This window comes from Poecilia latipinna, unplaced genomic scaffold, assembly GCF_001443285.1.
Source record: "Poecilia latipinna isolate Pla-1442-1.1 unplaced genomic scaffold, P_latipinna-1.0 Scaffold22, whole genome shotgun sequence".
NCBI lineage: Eukaryota > Metazoa > Chordata > Actinopteri > Cyprinodontiformes > Poeciliidae > Poecilia > Poecilia latipinna.
In genome coordinates this window covers 185333-191224 of record NW_015112638.1, presented here as the reverse complement: position 1 = coordinate 191224, position 5892 = coordinate 185333, and the positions used below count along the sequence as shown (strand labels likewise).

Genomic DNA, 5892 nt, shown 5'->3' with positions numbered 1-5892 from the left:
GTCCCAGCAGCAGCTCTCATGCTGCTCGTCCATAACGCGCAAGTGTAGCTGCGGGCGCATGCTGTGGTGTCAGAGTTGTTGTTTTAGGTTGAGCTTGTTTCAAACAAACTTTGGTAAGCACACACACACACACATGGTCGAACAAAGTACCAGACAGACAATAATCTGGTGGCTTTGTAGCAGTTTCAAATCCACAGAGTGTGTTTTTGAACTGTTTATGTAGACGCCGACTGAATGATTGGAGCAGGAACTGCAGGACTGCAGAGATGGTGGTTCCACCATAGGGTCTGGCACAGCCTGGGCCTTTGTGCAGGGCTGCTTGTTGAAAAGGTGCCGGTGCTCTGATCTATAAGCTAATGTGTGCTCATATGGCATACGTTTGTTTTCAGGCTTGCAGTGTAGGAATCTAAATTGAGCTGTCCGTTTTCTTTCACGATACCTAATGCAGAACATGTTAGATTCATGCCGTCTGCTTTCCGTTTCTACTGGGAGTCAACTGTGAAGCAATAAAGAGATGCTCAAGATTCAATCAGGTATGCTAAGATTGGTGCACAGTTGTTTTCTGTTGGAAGATGTGGTAGCGAGATGCATAAAGAGGAAGCCTTGGTAGACGTGAGCGAGGCCCTCTGAGGTGCCGCCGTCCCCGGATGGGCCCTCTGCAGCGTTCCCGGAAGACGGCGAGCGTCTGTCAGGAGGGATTCCAACCAAATTAAAAAACAATGATCCACTAAGGGAGAAACTAATGCCAGTTTCCATCATATCAAGACCCACATTCCTCACTGTTTTGCTTTTGACTTTTATTATTTTTCCCCCCTCTCTGTATATCAGACTTTCTTTCCTTTTCTCCCTCCGCACTGTTGTTTTCTAGTTTGTTTTCCATCCGCGCTCCTCTGGCTGTCGCCGAGCGCTACAGCCACTTTCAAAGGCTCGGCTGTCACGCGCCGCCTTTGAGTCCCGTTTGAAATTTTAACGTACATGTTGTCAGGGTGCCGTCAGGAGTGATTGACAGCTCCGTCCCAGAGCAACACCGGGCTTGGCAGGCTGGCTGTCTTTTGTCAGAGGGAGCCGAGGAGAAGCAACAAAGGAAGGGAGCAGGGAGGGGAAAAAAAGGGAGAGAAAACATACATAAATAAAACAAAACTGCTGTTATCCATCTCTCAATAAAGACCAAATTAGATTAATCTTGAGGTGGAGAAAGGCGGGCAGGAAGTTGATATTTTCCCCCAGCTTTGTTCCCTACTGTTGATGATTCACTGCTCACATAGTATCTCAACACGACATCACTGAAACAGTTTGTATAAACACCAAATTAAAGAAAATTACAAAAAGAAGCATTTTTATATACACAGACACAGAAAAGTTGTTGGCATCCCCTGATAACGATGTGTACAAAACCTTTAAGTCATCATATCGCAGTATCATTATGTCACGCTAATGAAATCTGAAAAATCCAACCTAAATAGTTTACTAATTTGATTCCACTTTGTGCTGCTCTGTTCAGTTCAGTTTTTCTCAGATGTCAGAGCTGAGAACGATGTCACACTCGAGTTCAGAGCATTTCAGCTGGAATGGATGCAGTTGGAGTCATTTGTTTTGGTAATATTTACATTAGCAATCTATAATAGAAAAGGGATATTTTAGAGGACTATGTGTGCTTCTCCTTAAACCGGATGGATCTCCCCTAAAGAGTTTGAAAATACTTTTGTATTGGAAACTTTCACCACCGTCTACATGCAGTCAGCCATATTGGGAGTTAAATTCAAATTCTTCTGCGACTTCTGACTTTCCAAGCTGGAATTTGAACTTTAGAGGGTGTTCTTGTTGGTTTGGAAAAGATATTATATGACATTTCTCAGGGTTGAGGGTGACAAAGAGAAGCATGTTTGGTGATACCTCTCTATATCAGGGATCTTCTGGTCCAGTCGTGGATGACATGCAAAGAAAATCATCAAGTTTTTGTCAGGATGCTGAGGAGGAAATTGAGATCTTTGATTTAGCCATGCTGGACTAGTAATAGGTGTAAAAGTGGTGGATGGCAGCACCGGTCAGCCGGTCAATTGATTTGTTCTGATTTCCTTTTGGATGATTGGCAGTTGGCCAATATTTGCAGGTAAAACCAACCTTAGTAGAAATCTTATGAACATTTTTTTTTTAAATGTGAAACTGAAAGATGAAAGGAAGTGGCATTTCAAAGTTTAGTTAATTTAGTTTGGGCAGCAAAGCTCTAAACTTTTTATTTCTATTTGAGATTAAGCAAGTGTGTACTGTTTTATTGTTAAATAAAATATGATTGAAGGCGTATTATAACAACTGATAGTGTCAGTTATTAAAAAAAGAGAAAGATATTAACTCCAAATTCAGACCAGCAACTCAGGCATTTTAAATATCAGTGAACCGTGATTCGCCAGAAAACTGTAATCGGTGCGTCCCTGCTTTCAAACCCCAGCTAGATCATTCACATTCCTCGAAAGAGGAATATGTGCAACATTTAGCTGCACATGTTCCTCTTTCGAGGAAAGAGCAGCATTTGTTTTCTGCAACATTTAGGTTTCATAGCTGAGGTGGGCATGGAAGAGGCTCCTGTTTCTGCTGCGATTTGGCTTTTTGTTTCAAAATATCGAGCTGAAAAATGTCCAGAGTCAAGCCCAACATTTCTTAAAGTGGACTTCTGTTTATTCACAGGGATAACGCACCAGAACTGTCTACGAAATGATTTCAAGACATCCAGAAACAACTATTATATCTGCCTATTTTTAACAATTAATAGCACCAAATATCCTTTAATATGCATTAGTACTCACAAGGGAAACCGTCTTGGCGTTATTACAGATGGATAACATCTTAACATTTTCTTTATCTTCACTCTTTATGGATTACTCGCATGCATTTCATCTCTTCAATCTGAAATTTCTTTTGAATATTTTAGATCCGTTCAATGGAAAAAAAATCTGCAAATAGGCAAAAAAAAATTTCCCGTGAGTAATTTGGAATCACGTTCGACAAAAAAATTAGCAAATAGGTTAATCTGGAAATACCTGAGGCACAGATCCATGGAGCTCCACTTGGAGCTCATCAATAAAGACAAATCATCAAAATAAATGTGGAAACGTGCAAAGAACCTCTAAATTTGAACTGAATAAGATGTAAGATTGAAAGAGGATTCAGAAACCCTTCCAGCCTTGGGTGCTTAAACTGGGAAAAATCTGAAAACCTGTACCTCCAAAGTTCAAGCGAAAACCCACACGTTGTTTTGCACCTGTGCTCAAAACAAACAACCCTGCAAAGATATGTTGAATTTTCTATATAATTACAAATGTTCTGGATTATTTTCCTCCTGTAGATTTTATTGTATTGCAACTTTAATTCCAGACGCACCCTGCTGTCTGCTGAAGTGTCTCTGCAGCTCCCTGAATCCCGTCCTGCTCCAACCTGATCCATGGCCTCCCTCTGCAATGAGCACAAATGGAAACAGAAATACTCTCTCTGAATAATATCAGATAAATATCAAGAATAGAACTACAAGTTCATGTGGAAGTTGTGCAGAAGTTTGTTTGAACAGCGTGACTGAGCGGTAATTATTGATTCAGTGAAGCACATGAAAACAAGGGCAGCTACAAGTCTCGCCGCTTCGGGGAAAAAAAACACACACACACATACTAAAAAACAAGAAATCAGGGACGTTGACACCTCGGCTTTTTCGTACGAGCGTGAAAGAGCAGAATGGCATCAGCGACAAGAGCCGGAAAACCACAAACACGACTCAATCCTGAAAATCTTTCCGAGCAACGTGGAAAAATAAACATGAGACGGGAGAGTAAAGAAGAAAACCCTTGAAGCAATTTTAGATCCAAAACCTAAAGAATATTCGCAGTCAAATTACTTCCTGCACAGTTCCTGTCTCTTGCAAACTACCAAAAAGATGGCGTGTAAACCGCCAGAATGAAGTGTTTTATTTCAGCAACTTGTGTCAACGGTGATAGATGTGAATCAGAGCCGTGAAAAGAGCGAGGGGTGTTGCTCATGATGGGCTTGACTAGCTTACTCTCACCTGCTGAAAGGTTAGGCTGCTCCTCTGCCGGGATCTTTTTTTTTTTTTTTTAAAAGAAAACATGTCTGCTGTTTGATATCTGCTTGACATTTGACAGTCTTTTTCAGACCAATCAGACTGTGTTTTTTTTTTTTTTATGTTAGCCGCCTGGAAGAACAGCAACAACAATAAAAAAAATATACTATTGTCTGTTTCCTCAAGCCTTTCAAAGACAGCATTTTGCCACAGCTATCAACATCAGATACTGAGGGTTGCTGTGCTTATTTTTTTCTGTTTCTTTCATTTGTGCTCAGTTGTGTTTTCTTTTTCTTTTTTTTTCTTTCCTTTGGCCTGACCCAGTCCACTAAGTAACCACACTGCTACCATCAGAGCAGAACTTGAGAAAAATCACTTTCCCGGTGTCGAAAAATGTCAGCCAGCCGACCTCATCGCAGCTTCGCCACGACGCCGACCTTCTCGCCTCTCCTGCTCAGAAGAACTCTGCTTTTTGTTCTCGGTGGGAGCGTTGCCGCCATATCTGTCTTTATACTTTCACAATGCATTCTACTGTAAATTATCAGCTGTATGTTATCTTGGAGGAAGAGCGAAGACGTGGAGGGAGGCAACAAAGCCGACAGTCTCTGTAGTTACATAATTCATGTCAGCCATATTCAAATAAAATTTATCCCATTGTCAATCATTGCAAGCGTGTGTGTGTGTGTGTGTGTGTGTGTGTGTGTGTGAGCACAGTGATAAATTAATAACATCCTACCCTGGGAGCATGTGAATGAGCATGTTTAGTCATTCTGTTTGACAACAGAAAGAAACGGCCTTTCCATTGGGGTTGAAATCACTTTTTTTTTCTTCAACTTTTCATAGATATTGTTTCCATCTCTAAATGTTTAAAATCTGAAGCTCTGGCAGCAAAGTGGCTCAAACACGACTTTACAGTGAAGTAACTTTTTGTTTAGCCATAAACCAGGAGATTTTTTTATTTTTTTGTGACAAGGGACAAAGTTTATTTTGGAAAAAAAATATATATTTGATGTTTTAGGTCACATCTGCTGTATTTCACTTGATCTCAAATATATTTTCATTATTTAATAACAAACAAAAATGCAAACATTTGAGGAGTTTAACTGCACAGTTTGATAAGTTGGTTTTAAGTTGACAGATACAGCAAAAAGAAAGAATGAAAGAACATTTCAACCTTCATAAAGCTAATTGGCTGAAGCGCCTCAAAAGAATTTAATCTCTTCCAGCTTTTTGCAAAAATGTAAAGTGGAAAGAAACTGATACAGGATTTCTCCATTTCTTACATACAAAAATCTGAAATAGGTTTTTTGCGGTGGGCATTTCTAATCAGATCTCTGGAGTCAGTGCTTTGTAAAATTCATGGCAGCAGTTACAGCTTCACGTCTTTCTCGTGCGTTGTTGGTGAGACGGTTCAGGCTCCGTCACACTGGGTGGAAGTCCAGCCACAGATCTGATCTGATTGAGATCATGTTGTTCATTTGCTACATTAGTTGTTGAGAGCATTGCGAACCTCTTGACTGCTTCTCTGATGGACAGTCATGACTTGGTAAGTTTACAGTTGTGCCAAAGTCTTTCCACTTCCAGACGATGGACTTTATTGAATCTTCAGAGCTTGATGGTATTCACTAACTTTCTCTAACTAACCTCTGAGTCCTACACAGATCAAATGTCCATGTAAATATATTCGCCTGCATATATTTATCTAACCACATTGCATGAAGGCTTTTTACCTTCTCTTCTCCCCACAAGCCGTTTCTCCTGCCTGCACCAGACATGGACGTTTGTTTTGGTTGTATTTACCCACAATGCTCTGCGCTGTAGTTCGCTTC

At 40.5% G+C, this 5892-nt stretch overlaps 1 long non-coding RNA gene across 1 annotated transcript; it reads left to right on the top strand.

The window, feature by feature from the left end:
• LOC106949580 (uncharacterized) lies at positions 1-3642 on the top strand. Its single transcript, XR_001425404.1, has 2 exons — positions 1-113; positions 3370-3642. It is a non-coding gene; the product is annotated as an uncharacterized LOC106949580 (long non-coding RNA).
• Positions 3643-5892: the final 2250 nt, after the last annotated feature.